The sequence below is a fragment of the Mesoplodon mirus genome, assembly GCF_964341445.2.
Source record: "Mesoplodon mirus genome assembly, chromosome: 4".
NCBI classification, from domain to species: domain Eukaryota; kingdom Metazoa; phylum Chordata; class Mammalia; order Artiodactyla; family Ziphiidae; genus Mesoplodon; species Mesoplodon mirus.
Window position 1 is genome coordinate 122481834 of NC_138979.1, and position 23648 is coordinate 122505481.

The following is a 23648-nucleotide window of genomic DNA, read 5'->3' on the forward strand; positions in this document are numbered from 1 at the left end:
ATTGTAAATAGAGTTGCAATGAACATTGTGGTACATGACTCTTTTTGAATTATGGTTTTCTCAGGGTATATGCCCAGTAGTGGGATTGCTGGGTCACATGGTAGTTCTATTTTTAGTTTTTTAAGGAACCTCCATATGGTTTTCCATAGTGGCTGTATCAATTTACATTCCCATCAGCAGTGCAAGAGGGTTCCCTTTTCTCCACACCCTCTTCAGCATAAGTAAAAAACAAACAAACAAACAAAAACGGACAGACAGAACCCTAGGACAAATGGTAAATCCAAGCTATACAGACCAAATCCCACAGAGAAGCATATACATACACACTCACAAAAAGAGAAAAAGGGAAAAAAGTATATATATCTTTGTTCCTAAAGTCCACCTCCTCGATTTGGGATGATTCGTTGTCTATCTAGGTGTTCCACAGATGCAGGGTATATCAAGTTGAGGCTGCTGGGAGAGATTTCCCTTTCTCTTCTTCGTTCGCACAGCTCCTGGGGTTCAGCTTTGTATTTGGACCCGCCTCTGAGTGTAGGTCGCCTGAGGGCATCTGTTCTTCGCTCAGACAGGACGGGGTTAAAGGAGCAGCTGCTTCGGGGACTCTGGCTCACTCAGGCCAGTGGGAGGGAGGGGTACCGATGTGGGGCGAGCCTGTGGCGTCCGAGGCCAGCTTGACGTTGCACCAGCCTGAGGCGCGCCGTGTGTTCTCCCGGGGAAGTTGTCCCTGTATCACGGGACCCTGCCAGTGGCGGGCTGCATAGGCTCCCGGGAGGGGAGGTGGGGATAGTGACCTGTGCTCGCACACAGGCTTCTTGGTGGCTGCAGCAGCAGCCTTACCGTCCCATGCCCGTCTCTGGGGTCCGCGCTGATAGCCGCAGCTCGCGCCAGTCTCTGGAGCTTGTTTAAGCTGTGCTGTTAATCCCCTCTCCTCATGCAGCAGGAAACAAAGAGGCAAGAAAAAGTCTCTTGCCTCTTTAGCAGCACCAGACCTTTTCCCAGTCTCCCTCCCGGCTAGTCGTGGCGTACTAGCTCCCTGCAGGCTGTGTTCACGCCGCCAGTCCTTTCCCTGCGCTCCGACCGAAGCCTGAGCCTCAGCTCCCATCCCCCACCCGTCCCGGCGGGTGAGCAGACAAGCCTCTTGGGCTGGTGAGTGCTGGTCGGCACCGATCCTCTGTGCGGGAAGCTATCCGCTTTGCCCTCTACGCCCCTGTTGCTGCACTCTCCTCCGCGGCTCCGAAGCTTCCCCCCTCCGCCACCCTCAGTCTCTGCCCGAGAAGGGGCTTCCTAGTGTGTGGAAATCTTTCCTCCTTCACAGCTCCCTCAGCGAGGTGCAGGTCCCATCCCTATCCTTTTGTCTCTGTTTATCCTTTTTTCTTTTGCCCTACCCAGGTACGTGGGGAGTTTCTTGCCTTTTGGGAGGTCTGAGGTCTTCTGCCAGCGTTCAGTAGGTGTTCTGTCGGAGCTGTTCCACATGTAGATGTATTTCTGATGTATTTGTGGGGAGGAAGGTGATCTCCATGTCTTACTCTTCCACCATCTTGAAGCTCCTCCCTCCCCCATTTATTTTTGAGATTTCCCCCATGTTACTGTCATTTGTGCCCATCCATATAAAAACAAATACTTGTAGAGTGTCTACTGTGTGCCAAGGGATGCTAAATGCTGGGGATGTGCAGTGAACAAGAGAGAGAAGGTTGCTGCCCTCATGGGGCTTTCAGTCTAGTGTTCCAGTCTCCTCATCAAGCCTGTCCATTGCATTATGTGGTACAGGCATCTCTTATCTCCCTCAGGCCATGGCTGCCCTCACTACTGCACCAGCCTTGCCCTATTCTTGGGTACAAAGATCAGGATCTCCCCTTAATTCTGCACAGCATGGGAGAGACTGCTGAATGCTGTCATATGTATAGGATGGCACTTGTTACAATTGTCATGAATTATCTATATATTTATTTGTTTAATATCTTCCTATCTAGACTAATTATAAAGGTAGTGTCTGTGTCTACCTTATTTGTCATTGTTTTCCCTTGCCTAGCACAGTTTACAGAGCATATTAGGCATTCAAATACCTTGAGAGATCTGCTAGACTGTCAGGTTTAATAAGACTATTTAAGGTGAAGGAATAATGAAACAAACAAACAAAATTACAAAAAGTATCCTAAAAGTTACTAGGTATCTGTCTTGGTCGGCTCAGGCTGCCATAACAAGATATCATAGATTTAGTGGCTTAAACAACAGAAATTTGTTTTCTCATAACTCTGGAGGCTAAATCCAAGATCAAGGTGCTGACCAATTCAGTTCCTGATGAGAGCTCTCTTCCTGACTTGTAGATGGCTGCCTTCTTGCTATGTCCTCACATGGCGGAGAGAGAGAGAGACAGAGAGAGACAGAGAGAGAGAGAGAGAGAGAGAGAGAGAGAGAGAGACAGAGAGAGAATGTGCTTGCACTCTCTGGTTTTTCTTCTTATAAGAACACTGATCCTGTTTGATTAGGATCACACCCTTATGACTTCATTTAACTATAATTACCTCCTTATAGGCCCTATCTGCAAATATAGTCACATCGAGGGTTCAGGCTTCAACATGGATTTTGGGGGGGGACACAATTCAATTCAGAGCAGTGTTGTTATCTTCAAAGTACATAGCTCCAGGATACCTTCAGGGACCTTTCAGTGTACACCTGCCTAGTTTTCTGGACGCTTCTATGTGGCAGAGGCCAGCTAACCATACACTGGAGTGCTCTACTTGTAAGAATCTAAGCAAACCACTCCCAAGGCCCAAAAAGAGAACAAAGTTCCTCCCCTCCCAGTCTATGGTTGGTTTTCTCTGTCCCTATTTTTTGTCCAAGTCTCTGTCTCATCCTAGTATTGGGAATATCCACTCCCTTTAGATGAACCTTTTTTTCAGTCCATAGCTCCCTTATGACAAAAAGGAAAAAAAAAATTTCTAAAGACTGCTCAAGCTCAACCTAAAGTGAAAACCTTCTCTACCAAAAAGAATACTTATGTTGTAAATTTGAAACATCTACATTTAGGTTATTTCACATTGTTCTCCAAGGAAAATTGGGAGATGTAACTAAGGTACATTTAGATGTTTTTTTCAAAACGAAGATTCTGCCCACTCTGAAGGGAATTCAGGTCCCTGTATCTGGGCAAATAGAAGTGTTTCCAGCATTTAGATGGCAGCCTCTCTTCCACTACCTCTTCCCTTCAGATTTTACCCATCAAGGCTTGGAAAATTTCAGGAGTGGCCAGAACTCTCATTATACTTACACTGAGTCTGGTACTAAATCACACAGTGCAATATTTTAGTCTTTGAAGCTAGACCTCTGTATCTCTGAACCTTGATGGCTGGAGTAAAGGAAAACTCCTATTCTAAAACTTCCAGAAATGTGTTTTCTCTGTATGTAATGGGTGGAAGCAGGAATAATATATGGAGCATAGTTTTTCTTTTTTCTGAAAGTCCTCTAGTTCAGATAGCTGTAACTAAAAAACCAACTCCGGGTTGCATGAAATAGCCTTGATTACTGGTAAAGTCAACCAGGTTGACCCTGGAACAATGAGGTGGTTAGAGGCACTGACCCTCAGCACTCGAAAATCTACTATAACTATAGTTGGTCCTCCATATCTGCAGTTCCACATCCATGGATTCAACCAACTATGGATCATGCAGTACTAAAGTACATATTTAGTGGAAAAAATCTGCGTGTAAGTGGGCCTGTTTAGTTCCAGCCCATGTTGTTCAGGGGTCCACTGTACTTCAGGCTGAGTGATGTTTTCTTTAATAACAGAAAATAATGTTTCTTGAAGAAAAGGACAAATTTTTTTTTTTTTTTTTTTTTTTTTTTTTTTTTTTGTGGTATGCGGGCCTCTCACTGTTGTGGCCTCTCCCGTTGCGGAGCACAGGCTCCGGACGCGCAGGCTCAGCAGCCATGGCTCACGGGCCCAGCCGCTCCGCGGCATATGGGATCCTCCCAGACCGGGGCACGAACCCGCATTCCCTGCATCGGCAGGCGGACTCTCAACCACTGCGCCACCAGGGAGGCCCAAGGACAAATTTTTGAAAGTGCTTTTTTTTTTTTCACTGCTATCCTCATTGATTGATTTGTCTAGAATTTCTGCGGAGAATACTTGACATGACTAATAAGTGCTCTAAAGTTCATTTAAGAAATCATCTAGGGGGCTTCCCTGGTGGCACAGTGGTTGAGAGTCTGCCTGCTGATGCAGGGGACACGGGTTCGTGCCCCGGTCTGGGAAGATCCCACATGCTGCGGAGCGGCTAGGCCCGTGAATCATGGCCGCTGGGCCTGCACGTCCGGAGCCTGTGCTCCGCAATGGGAGAGGCCACAACAGTGAGAGGCCCGCGTACCGCAAAAAAAAAAAAAAAAGAAAAAAAAGAAATCACCTAGGGGCTTCCCTGGTGGCGCAGTGGTTAAGAATCCGCTTGCTAATGCAGGGAACACAGGTTTGAGCCCGGGTCCGGGAAGATCCCACATGCCGTGGTAGAACTAAGCCCACGCACCACAACTACTGAGCCTGTGCTCTAGAGCCTATGAGCCACAACTACTGAAGCCCGCGCGCCTGGAGCCCATGCTCCGCAACAAGAAAAGCCACTGCAGTGAAAAGCCCTCGCACTGCAATGAAGAGTAGCCCCCTGCTCACGACAACTAGAGAAAGCCTGCAGCAACGGAAGACCCAATGCAGTCAAAAAAATAATAATTAAAAAAAAAAAATCTATTAAAAAAAAAAAAAAGAAACCACCTAGACCATTAACAGCTTAAAAACAAGAAATAAGAGTAAAATATAATTTTCAAATGGTGGAGTTCTGGATATTATCTTTTTGGTAATAATAGTAAAGATAACATTTATATAGTGCTTTAGAGTTTACAAAACATTTGCTAGGTTACCATTACGTCTGTTTTAGGGCTGAGCACTCTGCTTAAGCCCAAGCTGGTAACTCTGAATCTCATCGTTCAAATAACTAGTGGGTATTTGTGGTGGAGGTGGGAGCATAGTTTTGGTTTTTCCCACCTCCAGCGCTGCCTCTGCTTGTGCTAGGTCACTCCATTCTCTCTGCCCTGCGACTACCTGCCCCAAGCATTTCTAGAGCTTCTGCTGCCTCTGGGACCAAAAAAGGATGAGGGAGTCTTTGCCACCAATGAAGAAACAGCTGACTGTGAGATAACAATGTTACTTGATTGAACACAAAATTATTAGCTCAGTCCTTGTACTTCTGTATTCATCCTGGCTCACCATCAGCCACTTGGTGGATGTTTGCTAGTACACACCCGTTTGATGCCACCAGATTCTGTATTTTTCCACTACCTAGCTGAGGGCTGCTGTTGGCAAATGCTGAGCTTGGCAAGTTAGGAATCTAGAGTCAGGAAATCCGTTCCTGGGTGAGCCAAGGGAAATTTCAAGACCTGTAAGCCCAGACCGGCCTTGGAGATGTGGTGATGAGATAGGTGATGGATTTTAAACCATGGACACTTTCTTCCAGTACCATTCCTGGAATTACTGCCCACATGCATCCCCTGCAGAGCAGAAGAGAACCTAAGCTTTCTACCCCTGGGGCTCTCTGCTCAGAAAGCTCTGAGCAAAATTGCTTCTCCCCTTGGCATTCAGCCAAATGGAACCTTCTTTGTGACCTCTGATTTCCTATCACTGAGGAAAGAGGAAAATGCTGGGTTATGGAGAGCTCATTAGGCCTCTACAGAAAAAGGCTCCTGACTTGTTTGTTCTCAAAGGGCAGATTGTTGTCCTTCATTCCCACGTTAATAAAAATACTGTCTAGTAGTGGTAAGTGAGAGTCTTCCTGATATATCTTATTTTAATTCCTTTGAGTTATTCCATTAGGATGTTTATTTCTTGTTGTGTTGTCATTTTGATGTGCTGTGTTTCTTTGGCTGTACCGAGTCTGTATACATGTATTTGGATAGGTGTGCTTGTGTCTTCATACATGTATTTGCTAACCAGAGAATGTGTTTTCCCCTTTGGAATTGCTCTTATTGGAAGGATGTTTCTTTATATGTGGTTCTTGGTCAAGCTTTGCCCGCTTTTGGCTCTTTTGTAATTGTTTTCTTTTTAAATATGTACCATGTATATATTATTAAATAAACTTAAATAAACTTCCTCCCCCATGTTCCCCAAGGGAAGCCAAGCATTAAAAACAAGGGCAAAAAGGAGGAAATTCCAATGCATCTATGCTTTTGGTTACTTTATCAAGCAATAATTAAAATCTTCACCACAGAAAGAAAACCTAGATTGTGAGGATGGATGGGGGAATCCATCTGGTGTTTTAAGTTTATTTTCTTGGCTTCACTGTGGTCGCTCTCCCAACCTCTTTGTCCTTTCCCCCAAAGTACCTGGGACAGACTTGGGCCTCTCTTTCAGGTAGTTATCTAAGCCTTTCTGCTCATTCCCTGATACCTGAAAAACTGACTTCGAATCTGCAGGACTGGAGCCTCTTAAGATGTTGGGGTTTTGAGAGTCAGAGCAGAAGGTTCTAACCAAGGCTGAAGTTTGAGAGCACAGGTGCCTAGGATTCTTTCTCCTGAAATATTGAATGAATCAGGCTCACCACTGTTCAGAATTCTCCCAGCTTCTTTCTTTAGCATCTTCCCCACTTAACAGTAGCATAGAGTTGCTGCATCTTATAACAGATGACAATTTACAGGACTAGTATGATGAAACCTGTATTTAACATCCATTAGCATTTGAGCTTCCTCAGCTTGCAGGGTTTGCTTAATTTCTTTTGACTCAATGCCTAAAAATCAGTGCTTATTTGCCTGGGAGACTTTATCTTCTTAGTATGGGTCTAGATGATCCACAGTAGAAGAAGGCATAGGCTGGGACAGCATTGCAGTGATTACTATTGCTGCCCTTACTACTATTGCTCTGTTACTGTTGCTGCTACCTGCTGCTCTAACAGTGATCTAGCTGATGCTGCTGTGGCTGATTTTGCTTCTACTAGTATTGCTTCTTCTGCTGCTGCTACTAGTCACCATTCACATATTCAGTTCTATGCCAGATGCTGTAGGGATTTTTAAAAATTCATTATCAAAGCCTTGAAGATGTTTATAGTCTACATAAGACTAACCTGAGAAATAATGGCTGGCAAACAAGCACAACATTTACCATTTATTTAGCATTAATATGTGCCAGATGCTTTCTATAATTAGCTCATTTAGTTATTTTGACTATTCTAACAGATAGGTCTTACTATTAACTCTTTCCAACAGATGAGAACATTATGTTTAGAGAGGGCAAGTAACTTGCCCATGATCACACAGTTAGTGAATGACAGACCTGGGATTTAAACCTAGGTCTGTTGGGTTCTAAAACCTTTGCCATTTTCACTGGGCTGGCCTGTAGACTTTAAATACAGAAAGCACATTCCCCGTTCTTTTTTTCTTTTTTTTTTTTTTTTGCGGTACGTGGGCCTCTCACCGTTGTGGTCTCTCCCACTGCGGAGCAGAGGCTCCGGACGCACAGGCTCAGCGGCCATGGCTCACGGGCCCAGCCGCTCCACGGCATGTGGGATCCTCCTGGACCGGGGCACGAACCCGTGTCCCCCGCATCGGCAGGCAGAGTCTCAACCACTGTGCCACCAGGGAAGCCCATTCCCCATTATTATCTCAGGGAATTTCACAGTAGTCCCCAGAAATGGCAGGGCATGTATCGTGACAAAAACTGAAACACAGAGAAGATGAATGACCCTCAGAGCTAGTTACCAGGACTGAAACTCAAGGCTCCCAATTCCCAGCCCTGTGTTCTGCTTCTCTCTGGAGCCACAGTGTGTTTTACTGACTCTCTTTATAAAGCAGCCCTTCAAATTAGCACAGACCCAAAGCCTGAAAATTAGGCCAGGGAAACAAGAGTTCTAGCAGTTATTGAGCTTGTACATCCTTGTAGCCTTGCCATGCCATGTACCTTGTGCAGCCACACTCTTTGATCAGTAGCATTGTCTTTAAGCAGCTTTGTTCCTTGAGCAGCATAGGCACTATAATGTGGAAATAAACACCTGGGCTGTTCATATTTTCTATTTCTTCAGTCTTGGGAGCTTGTGTCTTTCTAAGAATTTGTTCATTTCTTCTAGGGGGTCCATTTTGTTGGCATATATATATGCTTGTTGTAGTAGTCTCTTATGATCCTTTGTATTTCTGTGGTGTCCATTGTAACTTCTCCTTTTCATTTCGAATTTTATTCATTTGCACCCTCTCCCTTTTTTTCATGATGAGTCTGGCTAAAGGTTTATCAATTTTGTTTATCTTTTCAAAGAACCAGCTTTTAGTTTCATTGATCCTTTCTATTGTTTTCTTCATCTCTATTTCATTTATTTCTGATCTTATCTTTATGATTTCTTTCCTTGTACTAACTTTGAGTTGTGTTTGTACTTCTTTCTCTAGTTGCTTTAGGTGTACGGCTAGGTTGCTAATTTGAGATTTTTCTTGTTTCCTGAGGTAGGATTGTATTTCTGTAAACTTCCCTCTTAAAACTGCTTTTGCTGCATCCCATAGGTTTTGGATTGTTGTGCTTTATTTTCATTTGTTTCTAGGTAATTTTTTTTTTTTTTTTTTTTTTTTTGCTGTACGCGGGCCTCTCACTGCTGTGGCCTCTCCCGTTGCGGAGCACAGGCTCCGGACACACAGGCTCCGCGGCCATGGCTCGCGGGCCCAGCCGCTCCGCGGCATGTGGGATCTTCCGGGATCGGGGCACGAACCCGTGTCCCCTGCATCGGCAGGCGGACTCTCAACCACTGCGCCACCAGGGAAGCCCTGTTTCTAGGTAATTTTTGATTTCATCTTGATTTCTTCAGCGGTCCATTGGTTGTTTAATAGCATATTGTTTATAGCCTCCACGTGTTTGTATATTTTACAGGTTTTTTTCTTGTTGTTGATTTCTAATCTCATAGTGTTGTGGTTGGAATAGACGCTTGATATGATTTCAATTTTCTTAAATTTACCGATGCTCACTTTGTGGCCCAGCATGTGATCTATCCTGGAGAATGTTCCATGTGCGCTTGAGAAGAATGTGTATTTTGCTGCTTTTGGATGGAATGCTTTATAAATATCAATTAAGTCCATCTGCTCTAATGTGTCATTTCAGGCCTGTGTTTCCTTATTGATTTTCTGTCTGGGTGATCTGTCCATTGATGAAAGTGGAATGTTAAAGTCCCCTCCTATTATTGTGTTACTGTCAATTTCCCCTTTTATGGCTGTTAGCATTTGCCTTATGTATTGAGGTGCTCCTATGTTGGGTGCATATATATTTACGATTGTTATATCTTCTTCTTGGATTGATCCTTTGATCATTATGTAATATTCTTCTTTGTCTCTTGTAACAGTCTTTATTTATTTTAAAGTCTATTTTGTCTGATGTGAGTATTGCTACTCCAGCTTTCTTTTGAGTTCCATTTGCATGGAATAACTTTTTCCATCCCCTCACTTTCAGTCTGTATGTGTCCCTAGATCTGAAGTGTGTCTCTTGTAGACAGCATATATATGGGTCTTGTTTTTGTATCCATTCAGCCCACGTGTGTCTTTTGGTTGGGGCATTTAATCTGTTTATGTTTAAGGTAATTATCAATCTGTATGTTCTTATTGCCATTTTGTTAATTGTTTTGGATTTGTTTTTATAGGTCTTTTTTCTTAAAAAATAAAATTAGTATCTTACCATATACCAAATAGGGTATTTGACCAATAATCAGTGACAATATAAATGTCCATCAACAGGAAAATGGATTAATGAATTTTGGGCTTCTCATGAAATGAAATACTTTACAACAGTTAAAATGAATGTCCTAGAGCTATTTCTGTCTACCTGGATAGATATAAAAAATGTAATGTTGAGCAAAAAACCCCAACTTTATGCAGGGCCACCATTACATAAACTTTAAAACCAAATTTACAATACTGCATAATGTATATGGATGCATCAATATCTAGTAAACTTGTGGAAACATGCATAGGAATAATAAAAACTGAGTTTGTAATAGAAAAATGTCTGAGCTAGTGGCTGAATAGTTTAGATCTGGGTATTGCTTTGATCAACAAGAATTTATTGAAAACTTAATACATGCCCATGAGTGTCAGATTGTACCAACAAAGTTTTGTTAGGCAAGACTTTTGCAATTGGTAGCCTCTAAAATGTGAGGGGTCAATTGGAAGCTCTTTAAGGCATAGTCTCCTCTTCATGATTTATACACAGCTAATTTATATTGTGGATTATTGGAGTGAGCATGGTCTCTCTTTTCCACTGCTGACTGAATTCTGGGTTGCTGCTGGGGAACCACGTGGTCAAGGCAAGATGCCTGGAAAGGTCTGTTAATGAGGGAATGTTTGTGTTCCAGAGATAAATATAAACATTTTGGGGATTATATTCAATATGCTGTGTCTTGGAGGTTAAGAGTACAGGCTCTGTCCAAAATATACAAACAGCTCATACAACTCAATAACAAAAAAGCAAACAACCCAATCAGAAAAGGGGCAGAAGACCTAAATAGACATTTCTCCAAAGAAGACATACAGATGGCCAATAAGCACATGAAAAGATGCTCAACATCGCTAATTATTAGAGAAATGCAAACCATAACTACAATGAGGTACCACCTTACACCAGTTAGAATGGCCATGATCAAAAATCTACAAATAACAAGTGCTGGAGAGGGTGTGGAGAAAAGGGAACCCTCCTGCACTGTTGATGGCAATGTAAATTGGTATAGCCACTATGGAGAACAGTATGGAGGTTCCTCAAAAAACTAAAAATAGAGTTGCCATCTGATCCAGCAATCCTCTCCTGGGCATATATCCAGAGAAAAATAATTATATTATTTTCATATAATTTGAAAAGATATATGCACCCCAGTGTTCATAGCAGCACTATTTACAATAGCCAAGACATGGAAGTAACCTAAATGTCCATTGACGGATGAATGCATAAAGAAGATGTGGTATATATACACAATGGAATATTACTCAGCCATAAAAAAGAATGAAATAATGCCATTTGCATCAACATGGATGGACCTAGAGATAAATATACTAAGTGAAGTAAGTCAGAAAGAGAAAGACAAATACCATATGATATTACATATATGTGGAATCTAAAATATGATGCAAATGAACTTATTTACGAATAGAGACAGACTCACAGATATAGAAAACAAACTTATGGTTACCAAAGAGGAAAGGGGAGGGAGAGAGATAAATTGGGAGTATGGGATTAACAGATACATATTATGTAAGTAAAATCAGTAAACAATAAGGATTTACTGTGTAGCACAGGGAACTATATTCAATATCCTGTAATAAACCATAATGGAAAAGAATATGAAAAATAATATATATATATATGTATAGCTGAATCACTTCGCTGTATGCCAGAAACTAACACAACATTGTAAATCAACTATACTTTAATTAAAAGAAAAAAGAGTACAGGCTCTGTAGTCAGTCCACCCACCTGGATTCAAATCCTGGTTCTGCCACTTACAGCAGCAAGATCTTGAGCAACTCTTGGCGCCTCTGTTCCTTATCTGCAAAATGAGACTCAGTACCTTTCTCACAGGATTATTTAATGATTAAATGAATTAATACATACCCTAACCATGCCTCTCACATAGTTAGCTATTATAAGAATAATTATTATAATTTTTTCTCTCATTTAGTCTTCCTTATTTCCCAAAAAGTAACTCATATTTGTCTAAAATATTTGAATCCCTTACTCTGTATACCTTTGCTGTATATATGTTTCCTTAGTAATTTAAGCTGAGAGTGTATTTTTATTTATTTATTTATTAAATATTTATTTATTTAGCTGCACCAGGTCTTAGTTGTAGCATGTGGGAGCTTTGTTGCCATGTGCAGGATCTTCGTTGTGTCATGCGGGATCTTTAGCTGTGGCATGTGAACTCTTAGTTGCAGCATGTAGGATCTAGTTCCTCGACCAGGGATCAAACCCAGGCTCCCTGCATTGGGACCGCGGAGTCTTAGCCCCTGTACCACCAGGGAAGTCCGAGAGTGTATTTTTAAAAGATAGCTTTTAGATACAAAAAAAAAAAAAGGGAGAACTATACCAGTTTAGAGATTAATAAAAGAGCCCGTTTCTAAGAATTCCAGATGAGGACGTATTATAAAACTCTTAGAAGGATAGCATTTAGAATATGCCTCTTCCTAGTTTAAAATTCTGAGTGGCTCCACATCCCCCTCACCCCCTAGACTGAGCCCTCTTTAAGGCACATTCAAGATCCTTTCATTCTACTTCTCTCATCTTGCATACTCCCCCTCACCTTCTGTAAGTCAAGTGAACAAGTAAAGTGTGGATCAGAACGAATATGTCACCCTTAGTAGAAAAACTCAAAAGTTCCTGTTCTAGCCACAGGAAGTGCATAGCAATCCTTCATGTACATTAATTATATACTTATACTTCACATAGTGCAGCAAAGTTACTCTTAATTATTCACATATGAATTTTTTAGTTCAGCAGTTCTCAATCCTGACTGATCATTAGAATAACCTGGGGGGCTTTGAAAAATACATGTAACATCTCAAATATTATAGTAGTATTTTTCTCCTCATTTAACAGTCCACAGTGGATGTTTCAGTCGAAGAGCAGTTTTCTTCAACTGATGCTGCAGGGTGGTGCATCCTGGGCACACAGGGGTTCCACCTCAGTCTCTCTACCTGGTACCATCTGGTTTGCCGGAACTTTCTTCCCTTCCTCATCAGAGTTTACCTCTTCTAAGTTCCGTTTCTCCATAGAAATGGAATCTGGCTAATCTGATTAATTTGAGCTAATAATAATATTTTACATTTTATAAACACCATACATTGTTAGTATCAATGAAAATGTTAATTAACATCTACTGAGTGTCTGGTATATGCCAAGTACCATGCTAGACACTTCAATTCACACTAGAATGTCAGCTCCCCAAAGACAGAGATTCTGGTCTGTTTGTTGACTGATGCATGCCAAGCACCTAGAATGGTGCTCACTAAATATTGGTTGAAAAAATGAATAGATAATCTTAATAATAACATTGAAAGGCAGAATTATTATCCCCATTTCCCAGAGGAAAAATGTGGAGCTTAGATAAATGCTTTGCCCAAGGACATACACTTAGGTGGGAGCAGAGCCTAGAAGAATTCAGGCTCCAAAGCCTACATTCCTTCGCACCTTTTCCCTTCCTCTGTGCCGCTTTCCCTTCCTGTTGCTTCTCCCCCTCCACTTCCCCCCATTTCCCTTGCTCTTTTCCTCCCCTCGTTTTTTCATTCCTCCTCCCCTTTTCCCTGCCCTTTTTTCTCTTCCTCATTCCCCTGTCCCTTTACTTACCTCTCTCCCTCTTTCTTTTCCTCTTTTTCTTCCTTCTCTTTTCCCTTCCAACATTTTTTTCCCCTTTCCCTTTACTCATTTCCTCCTTTCCCTCTTTCTTTCTTATAACACTTACAAATACGGCATTTGCTTCCTAGATTCTCATAGCACTGTTAGGTAAGCAGAGCAGTTACTCCTCATTTTGCAGTTGAGGACTCTGAGAGAGGTTAATGCCTTGCCCGATTTCCTGTGGCTGTTAGTGGTGGGGCTTCAACCTATTTGTCTTCCCACTCGTCTGCTTAGTGCCTGTTCCACAGCACGCACTGCCTTGCGGGTATCAGTGGCTGGGATGGCAGATGGTGACACCTCTCCTCCAAAACACTCATTAGCTTCCAACTGAGTGGAGTGGATTCTGAGGTAATTTAGGAACCAAAGCAGGTTTGTGAGGGAGACCATGAGGCAGGTGGGACTTAGACTCTCCTCAGGTCCCACCGTCTGCGTGACAGTTACTCATAAGGCTGTCTCCTAGTAAGGAGACTCCAAAGCTGATTTCAAAGCCCACCAATACATGGGAGCCCACACAGCGTCAGAAACAGTGCCTCAGAGTGGTGCCACTTTGGTGGGGGGTGGGGGAGGGGTGGTGGTATTTACTTATTTTAAATCACCACTTGAAGTCCCAGATAGATAAATGGTGCTGGCTCATTTTTACTGTGACACATCATCTTTTTGTTCAGTCTGGCTCATCTCTTGTACTATTTGTGATACTCTACAGCACACCACTAACATTTTAAAACCTGAATGGCACATTATTAAAGTGCTGACCAACTACAGCAGGTACTATCTACAGTTATGCCACACTTCTTGGGTGTTTTAAGACATTAAGCCAAGGGCCAGCACACCAACTGAAACAGGTCCTGAAGTATTTTGATCTTATATTAGTTAGGAAACATACAAGATATGGTTGTCTTTTTTCTTGTTGGCTAAATTCCATACAAGATCTGGGTGTCTTTTTTCTTGTTGTTGTTATTTTCTCCCTCTATCCCCCAGCTTTATCAAGGTATAGTTGACAAATAAAATTGTAATATATTTAATTTGTACAATATGATGACTTGCTATACATATACATTGTGAAATGATTACCACAATCAACTTAATTAACACATCTATCACTTCACATGGTCACTGGGTTTTTGGTTTCTTTGGTGAGAATGCGTAAGGTCTATTGATACACTCTCAGCAGATTTCAAATATACAATACAGAATTATCAACTATAATCACCATGCTGTACATTACATCCTCAGAACTTACTCATCTTATAATTGAAAGTGTGTACGCTTTGATCAACATCTTCCCCAAGGCCCTGGCAACCACCATTCTGTTCTCTGTTCTATGAGTTAAAATTTGTTTTTTCAGATTCCACTTACACCATACAGTATTTGTCTCTTTCTCAGGCTTATTACATTTAGCATGATGCCCTCCAGGTTCATCCATGTTGTTACAAATGGCAGTATTTCCTTCTTTTTTATGGCTGAATGTATTTTATATATATACACACACACACACACTTATATATGGAATGGGAGATATAAATCCCGTATATAGATATCTTCCACAGATTATATATGTCTTCCACATTTTCTTTATCCTTTCATCTTTTGATGGACACTTAGGTTGTTTGTATATTTTGGCTATTGTGAGTAATGCTGAAATGAACATTGGAGGGCAGATATCTCTTTGAGATAGTGATTTCATTTCCTTCGGATATATACCCAGAAGTAGGATTTATGGATCATACGGTAGTTCTATTTTTAATTTTTTGAAGAACCTCCATACTGTTTTCCATAGTGGCAGTCAGTACCAGTTTACATTCCCACCAACAGTGTATAAGGGCTCCCTTTTCTCCACATTCTGGACAATATTTATTATCCATTGTCTTTTTGATAACAGACATCCTAGTAGGTGTGAAGTGATATCTCATTGTGGTTTTGATTTACATTTTCCTGATTAGTGAGGTTGAATATCTTTCATGTACCTTTTGGCCATTTGTATATCTTCTTTGGAAAAGTGTCTATTCAGATCCTTTGCCCATTTTTAAATTGGATTGTTTTTTTGCTATGAGTTGTAAGAATTCTTTTATATTTTGGATATTAAACCTTTATTGGATATGTGGTTTGCAAATATTTTCTTCTTTTCCTTTGCTATGCAGAAACTTTTTAGTTTGATGTAGTCTCATTTATTTTTGCTTTTGTTGTCTGTGCTTTTGATGTTGTATCCAGAAAATTACTGCCAAGACCAATATCAAGGAGATTTTCCCCTATATTTTCTTCTGAGAATTTTATGGTTTCAGGTCTTTTCCTTAAGTCTTCAATCCATTTTGAATTTATTTTTGTGTATGATGTAAGATAAGGGCACAATTTCATTCTTCTGCATGTGGATATCCAGTTTTCCCAGCTCCTCTTACTGAAGAGGCTATCTTTTCCCATTTTGTGTTCTTGGTGCCTTTGTTGAAAGTTAGTTGACCATGGGTTTGTTTTGGGGCTCTCTATTCTATTCCATTGATCTATGTGTTTATTTTTATGCCAGTACCACATTGTTTTGCTTTCTATAGCCTTGTATGATAGTTTGAAATCAGGAAGTGTGATGCCTCCAGCTTTGTTCTTCTTGCTCAGGATTGCTTTAGTTATTTGTGATCTTTTTTGGTTCCATGCAAATTTTAGGGTTGTTTTTTCTATTTCTGTAAAAAATGCACTGGCATTTTGATAGGGATTAAATTGAATCTGAAAATTGCTTTGAGTAGTACGGACATTTTAACAATGTTATTTATTCTAATCCATGAACATGGGCTACCTTTCCATTTATGTGTGTCTGCTTTAATTTCTTTCATCAGTGTTTTATAATTTTCAGTGTACTGATCTCTCACCTTCCTGGGTTAAATTTACTACTAAGTATTTTATTCTTTTTGACTCCATTGTAAATAGGATTGTTTTCTTAATTTATCTTTTGTTGTAGGTATATAGAAACACAACTTAGTTTTGAGGAGCTGGGATCTTAATCTGTTTGGGCTGCTATAACAGAAATACCATAGACTGGGTAGCTTATAAAAAACAGATATTAATTTCACACAGTTGTGGAGTCTGGGAAGTCCAAGATCAAGGGGCTGGAAGATTCTGTGTTTGGTGAGAACCCACTTTTTGGTTCATAGACAATGCTCTTTGCTTTGTCCTCATATGGTAAAAGAGGTCAAGGGAGCATTTTGGGGCCTCTTTTGTAAGGGCGCTAATCCCATTTATGAGCGATCCACCTTCATCACCTGGTCACGTCTCAAAAGTTCCATTTCCTGATACCATTACCTTGGGGGTTAGGATTTCAGCATGTGAATTCTGGGGGGATACACATATTCAGTCCATAGCACCGAGTAAACACTATAAACATAGAGCTAGGTAAAGCAATGCTTTTATTACTTGACTTTATTGTTTTGTATGTTATCTCAGTGTATTTATTATGGTATATGTTCTTTTTGTGACATGTATACTTACGAATATTTTAGATTTACTTTTATGTTTGTGTCTGTGTAATCTTTTTCAAAAGAATTCCATGAAGCAATAATATTTTGTATTATGGTGAAATGTTTTTACAATAAATACATTTTGATAGAATGTTTAAACCAGCAGTAAATTAGTACATTTAAAAGTAAAATGTTATCACTGGCTAGAATAAGAGGGAAATATTGGTATTATGTGCAAAAACTCATTCTCACCTATGTTTTTAAATCTATATGTGTATGTGTTTATATGCATGTATATTTGTGTTTGACTGGTGGTTTGGGAGTTTCTAATTGCATGTCTTTAGCTGGCCAGGATCAAGTCTCTGAGTTTGACAAACTCTTGTAAAGAAGCATTTACTAGGCAATGTACACAACAAGTGTTTGCTACACAAACTACTCTGCTCTGGAAGACTTAGTCTTTGCCCTGAAGATGCTTGAAGTTGTTTCCATGACAGACATGCATCCAGTTAATGGAATATAAGGCAGCCTGATATAACAACTCAGTTAGATGTAAAGTAAAATGGATACTTGTAATCGGCTGAACATTTCAGCTCTCTTGTTTGTTTCATAGCACTCTAGCCAATGAAGATAACTTTACCAATGGTGTGTAACTCTGTACTTTATATAGAGCTGATTTTTAAGAGTACATTTGCTAAATTCGATTATTCACTTAAAAAAATGTTTGTACCTTGTAAAACAAATCTCTTTTATCAGAGCTACTTGTAACTTTGATTTAGTGAGCCCTTTAACGTATTATTTACTGTAGGAATTTTACATATGAAGGTATGACGTAATTTGTTTCTTTTCCATAGAAAAGAATCACTTTTTCTAACTAAAGTTATCTCGGGAAACTCCATCTTTCTAGAATGCATTATGCTTCTGCAGGGTTAGTTATTTTAATGTAAATGAGGTTTAGTTATTTTATTCATGATTTTTCTCAGGTAAGGGGAGGAATCTAGTTTTTTAAAAGACCGTGTGGGCTGAAAATGCTATGTTAATTAAAAGACTCAGTTGTAAATAACTTGAAACAGGTATCAGGATCACTATTCCTTCTGTCTCTGATGACACATATTAAATGTTTGCTGGCTTATGTTATCATTTTTGGTCAGATTTTCTTAGTAGCAAATTACTTTTTGTTATTTTAGGCAGCAAAAGGAAGGGGAAAAGATTTACACATGTAAGCCTTAGTAAAATCTTATAACATTTCAAACTCTGCTGTGATAAGGAGAAAGCTGTTAGGAAATTTTTCTTTGCCTGGAATGGAAACGATGTTACTTTAACAAAAAAGAAATTAAGGACTTGTTAGGGGATTACTTATGCCTAGGAGTGCGCTAAAGGTTATGGGGGAATCAAAAGTAGCACAAGACCTTGGTAGTACCCTAAAGAGCTGTTTACTTGAGTAGATAAGATTAAGACCTATGAAAAAATTGAGTACTACAACAGGAAAGCCCAGAAATGCCAGTGCAAAATTTAAACAGCACATAAACCCTCATCATATGTTGGTTCTGACATATATAGGTATTTCCTTTACCTATATAACTCAGCACAACTGGACTTCCACCAGCACATTAAAGCCACTTGGTTTTATGTCGAATGTTTTTGTTTGGCGTTAAATCTAGTGAAGCAGCAAACCATATTAACTCTAAAGTTGGGCAAGAGAAAATCTTAAATTCAGAAGATGACAGGGAGACCTTTGAACAGGTTGGGGCCAGTTTCTTTGGCGAAAATCACCCCAAGGTTTGCTTCAGGTTCCAAATCGAGGTGTTCATTCAGGAACTAATCCATCCTCCCTGGGCTTTTGGAGGCTTTTTGGCCTTTGCTGATGGGAATTTTGCCTGGGAAAGGACAGAGGAATGGGGCTTAAGCTGATTGGAGTCACTGTCAAGTCTGGGAATGTCCAGGAGAAAAGATGAATAATGCATTGCACCTTCCTTGTGAGGGGGTCTTGCCAGCTCTGGCCCTGACCCTAACCCTTTGAGGGGTCTCACTGTTCAGTCTCATGCACCATTCCAGAGCCCAAGTTTTTTTTTTTTTTCTTCCAAGTACGCTTCATGCTAATGGTGCCACTTTATGCCTTACACAGTTTCTTCAATGATAGGATCAGTTAGGGCTCTGTTTACTGTGACTGAAACCCCAAAACATACTGGCTGAAGCAGAAAAGGGGCTTTTTGGCTCTTATAACCTACAGAGTCAGAGTAGGGCTGATTTCTGGCCCAAGCAGTGTCATCAGAACTCAGTTTCTTTTCTCTCAACTCAGCTCAGCCCTCCCTCTGTTGGCTTAGACAGGTTCTTCACTCATGAATACAAAATGGATGAGCTACTTCAGATTTGACACCCTTTCAAAACCAGGAGCCAACAGTGATTTCTTTACAATGTCTCACTGTATCTTATTGGCTTCAGTGGGGTCTCATATCATCTCTGAACTAATTTCTGTATGTCTGGGGATGGAACAAGCTTATTGGCTTAAGACTGAGTGGCATTCTGCATTCCTTGGTTGGATTCCTACCCAAAGCATATAAATTAGAATGTGGAAGAGGTAATGTCTGAGAGGAAATAATAAATCCAAACATTAGCTAACTACAATAATAACTGAGCTTATTATTAATATTATGGTTGCAAATTCTATTCTGATCACCCATGATTAATAATAATATCTGCGTGGTTATCTAAAAAAAGTAGAAGGGATGGTGTGCGTTTGACAACAGTAAGAGCCACACATGATCACTGTAATTTGGTGTCCAAATATTTTTGGCCAACAAATGTTCTTAGAAAGTATATAGTGTGCTGATTAAAACAGCATCTACAGCCAGCATGGGTATATGGTCATGTAGGCCTGTGGTTAGAGTGCTTGAGTACTTGTATATTTTGTGAATGAAGGTCAATTTTGAAGCCGGAATTCCAGAAGTGGACATTGTTGGTAAAGGATTAACTAAACCCCTTCTCCTTCTGCATAAGATTTCAACCTTTGGTTAATTCTGTAGCTCTGTTCTCCTGGAAACCTGAAAATAATAAAATGTCAACAGTATAGCCAAGTAACATTGCTTAGGGTAGAAATGACCCTTGGCTAGTAAGAATGGCCACCTGGAAGTAGGAGAGTTTCCTTGGTATGGCCCTGACTCTGTTCTCCAAGAGGAGCTGTTTATCCATTCTGCCCATGGCCCTGGCTCTGTCCCCTGGGAGGACCCCTTGTCCATTACCTTCCCTGAAGTGAGTAGTGAGGGGTAAGCCCGCATTGGTAGCTGTGCAGACTTTGTAAGCCATTTCCTAACCATCTTATTCCAGAGTCCAGAATCTTACTGGACCTACAGGCGAGAGCTAAATAGCCTCCCCTGACTGGGGTGAGTGGGCTGTTAACGACAATATTAACAAAGGTTCAACGTTTCTGACACTTTTGGTTTCCAAATGCTTTTGTAAACATTAGCGCATGCAGTCCTCAAAACAACACCACAAATTGAGGATTTGGGGGTAGTGAGAAAGGCCATTGGGAAATGCAAGGTGAATTACTACAGCCCCATTCACACAGCAAGAAAATACTTCATGACTTGCTTCTGCTTTATGGGTCCACTTTTTAAGCCAATCCAGGCCATTTTGGGGGCCAGTAATTCAGCCACTTCAGGTTGTTAAAAGTCTGACTTGGCCTCAGATTTGATGAGACATCCATCTTTTCCCACCAAACCAATGACTTTTTTCTGGCAAAGGAAACTCATACTGAGAAGCCATATTCAAGTCTGGAACACCTGATCCCACCCTCTTCTCTCCCTTTTATAGAACCGTGGATTTCAGTTATGGAAAGGCTGATAATATTGTCATAGAGCCATGACTTTCACTCCATCTTCCCCAGTGGCTGAGGGTTTCATCAGAGTGCCTTCAGAGGTCAGATCATAGCAGGTGAGATGGGGGATGGGGTTGAGAAGAGCTTGTCAAACTTGGCTCTGGGCTTCTTATACCTTCTCAACCAGGGCAGCCCAGCTTTGGTCTGTATCATTAGAAGATAGGGTTCCACTACTAACAAAAAACTTGAAAACCATGGTTATTAGCTAAATCCATCATCTCTGCAGATGGAAAACTTGAGGCCCAGAGAGGTTAATTGATTGACCTGATGTTACACAGATGCTCACTTGAGGAACTGGCATTAACACTTGGGTTTCCTGAATCCCAGATCGGTGCTCTTTGCACTGGAGTGGCTGCCTGTTACTTCCCTTGGTGTGGCATGTGGCCTAAGATAAAGGGTGGGAGTCAGGCTCTGCCCATGACTGAGAGCATGGATGACTTGAGCAGGCAGCTTCACATCTTGCTCTTGGCCTCCCAATTCCTCATTAGGTGAAGCAAGAATAATCCTGGCTTTGCATCAGGGAGGGGATGCTCTGTGCATAGCTGATGGTGCACCCTGCTAGGATCTTGGCATCTTTCAGGCATTTTATCAGCCCCCATTTACCAAGCCACTGCCTGAATTCCTTCTGCTATTTCATCTCCCCATCCCCCATGCTGCTGGTTAACAATGCCATTTAAAATCTCAAGTAGGAGGGGACGACATAATTGTCTCATCAGATTTGGGGGTTTTAGAATGTTGTTCTTCCCCAGAGTTGTGCAGATAGAGTGGATGTATGTCGGTCAGCTTGATTCTCTCTCTATCCATGGTCTGAGAGTATTAAATATGCAAGAGATGGCTGCTTTGTCCATGTCTCCTTCTCCCCAGTTCGCATCACATAATGTTTGTTTCTGCTCAGGAGTGGAAAGAAATGATTGCTTTAGATTTGCTTTTCTTTTAGGAACTACAGAAATACCTCACTATGTCTTATCTAAATGTGGCTTTTCACGCAGTTTCAGCTTTTGTGGGGGGAGGGGTGTGAGTAATTTCCTCCTGTGTGTCTCATTGCCCCATAGAGAGGAAAACAGAACCCCAATGTTTGGAATGCCAATGATTTAGGAAGTTTCTAGCAGTTCTGCCATTTGTTCCAGCTACAGGGTTTGGTCCCAGAAAAAGACTCTTGCCTTTTGTCCCTGAGTGGTAGGGGTTCTCTGCATGTCAAGGGAAGGGGCCCGAGAAGTTGAAGGTGATGTGGTGTGCCCCCTAGATTCTAAACCTCCTTCCATGTGCCTATCCAATGCTCAAGTGAGAGCTGGGGCTAGTCTGCATGAGAAGGTTCTATGTCACGTGTCATGCGTCTGGGTTGGTGTCCATCAGTGGAAATGATTAGGATAGACTTTGTTGGTAGGAGTTTGTCCATATTCTGAGAATTAAAGCCTATTTTCTTTAGAATTAGAGTCACTTTCTCAGCTGTTTATATTCCATTTTTAATTTTTTTTTCTGTTCTTTTGGTCTTTGACAAATGAGAAAAATTCTTTTTAGTAACTTTAAAAAAAAGTAATTGAAATGCTGTCCAGGGAGGAAAAAGTAATCAAATTGCCTAACAGAGAAACATTGTCCATTTGAGTTTTTATTTGTTTTAGCACTAAATCTCATTCCACCCCCCCACTTTTTCTAAGTGTGTAACAACAAAGTAGGAGGTAATTTTTATTTTTTCCAAAATGACTTCAGGGAAATCCCTTTTAAACCTATGGATTTTAGCCCAATGAGGGATCCTCTTCCTTTGATCTAAATTTTGCATGTTGTCTGTTTCTTACAGGGCTTCCGTATTGTCTCAGGCTCCACTGGAAATGCAGCAAGGATTCCTAGCACATCCCAGTTGCCATAGCAACAGCAGTCTTTCCCATAATGAGCTGCATCATCTGAACTGATGTCACAGCATCATGCAGCAGGTCAAACAAGGCATCTCCTAGTATTGCATCCTACAGATGTGCTGTAAACATCAAAAGAAGGCGGTGGGAGCAGGAGATGGTGAGTGTTAAATGTCTGGGCCTTAATTTTATGGCTGTTTTCTTGGTTAGTCGGTGTCTGCTAAGGCGGTGATGGGGGGATGTTGTCTGCTTAAAATGGACTAGGGAAAGAAGGGCTGTTTTACCTAAATCTGTTTTCAGGCTGCTGGGTTAAGACAAAGGCCTATAAGAGTCATAGAGGGATCAAAATATGTGGAATTATTCTTGTTCTATCTCTACCTGTTATTTTTAGTGTTCTCATGGAATTTTTCATAAACATAAGATATTTTTCTATTGCAAAACCCCAAATAGGCTCTAAATTGAGCAGTTCACAGTATTTAAAGATTGTAAAGATATCTATTTCTTTTTTATGGGGAGAGCTCATTGGTCCCCTATTTGTTCTTGTGATTTATGAAATATTAGGTGATTTACAGTATGAAATTCAGTATTTACCTCGGTTGGGTTTCAGTTTCTTCATGGCAAGGAATGAATGCTGAATAAGCATTTGACATAACCCTGATGTGAAAGGGGATCTCTTGAATGTTCAAGACAGAATTTTTTAAAAACATAGAGACCCAAACAAAATGAAATTACTTGAGCCTGTTGATTTATATGGTAGTCCTTCGACCCGTGTCCTTCATAATTAGTTGAAAGACCGCCACAATATTTTTTCATCTCTAGCTAGTCCTCAAAATAGCTGGAGTTATCTGCAGGCTGACTTGTAACAAGTCTCCTCTCTGCGGCAGTTGCAGTGAAGGGTAACCCTATGGAGAGCCTCTGCAAGTGGCAGTGGTGTTGCTACCTCTTGCTTAACTTTAACCAGAATCTGATAAGATGAATAAATAGCAGAGTCCTCAGTGATTGTCGCAAATACAGATCTCTGGGCTCAGTCATAACCTCAACTCAATTCTGAAACTCTAAGTAAACATGTATGGTGCTTATTTCAACTCCTAGCTCTGTCTTTAGGCCTCTTGATTATTTTT

At 40.8% G+C, this 23648-nt stretch overlaps 1 protein-coding gene across 4 annotated transcripts in view; it reads left to right on the forward strand.

The window, feature by feature from the left end:
• Positions 1–23648, forward strand: part of AKAP6 (A-kinase anchoring protein 6) — a 607701-nt gene that overhangs the window by 82428 nt on the left and 501625 nt on the right. For 3 of the 4 annotated variants that reach the window (XM_082617944.1, XM_082617947.1, XM_082617946.1), the window contains one exon: positions 22476–22687. The gene's annotated coding sequence lies outside the window, so the exon portion shown is untranslated. Of the gene's footprint in view, positions 1–20616; positions 20737–22475; positions 22688–23648 lie in introns of all 4 variants that reach the window. The other variant, XM_082617945.1, reaches the window with a different exon arrangement.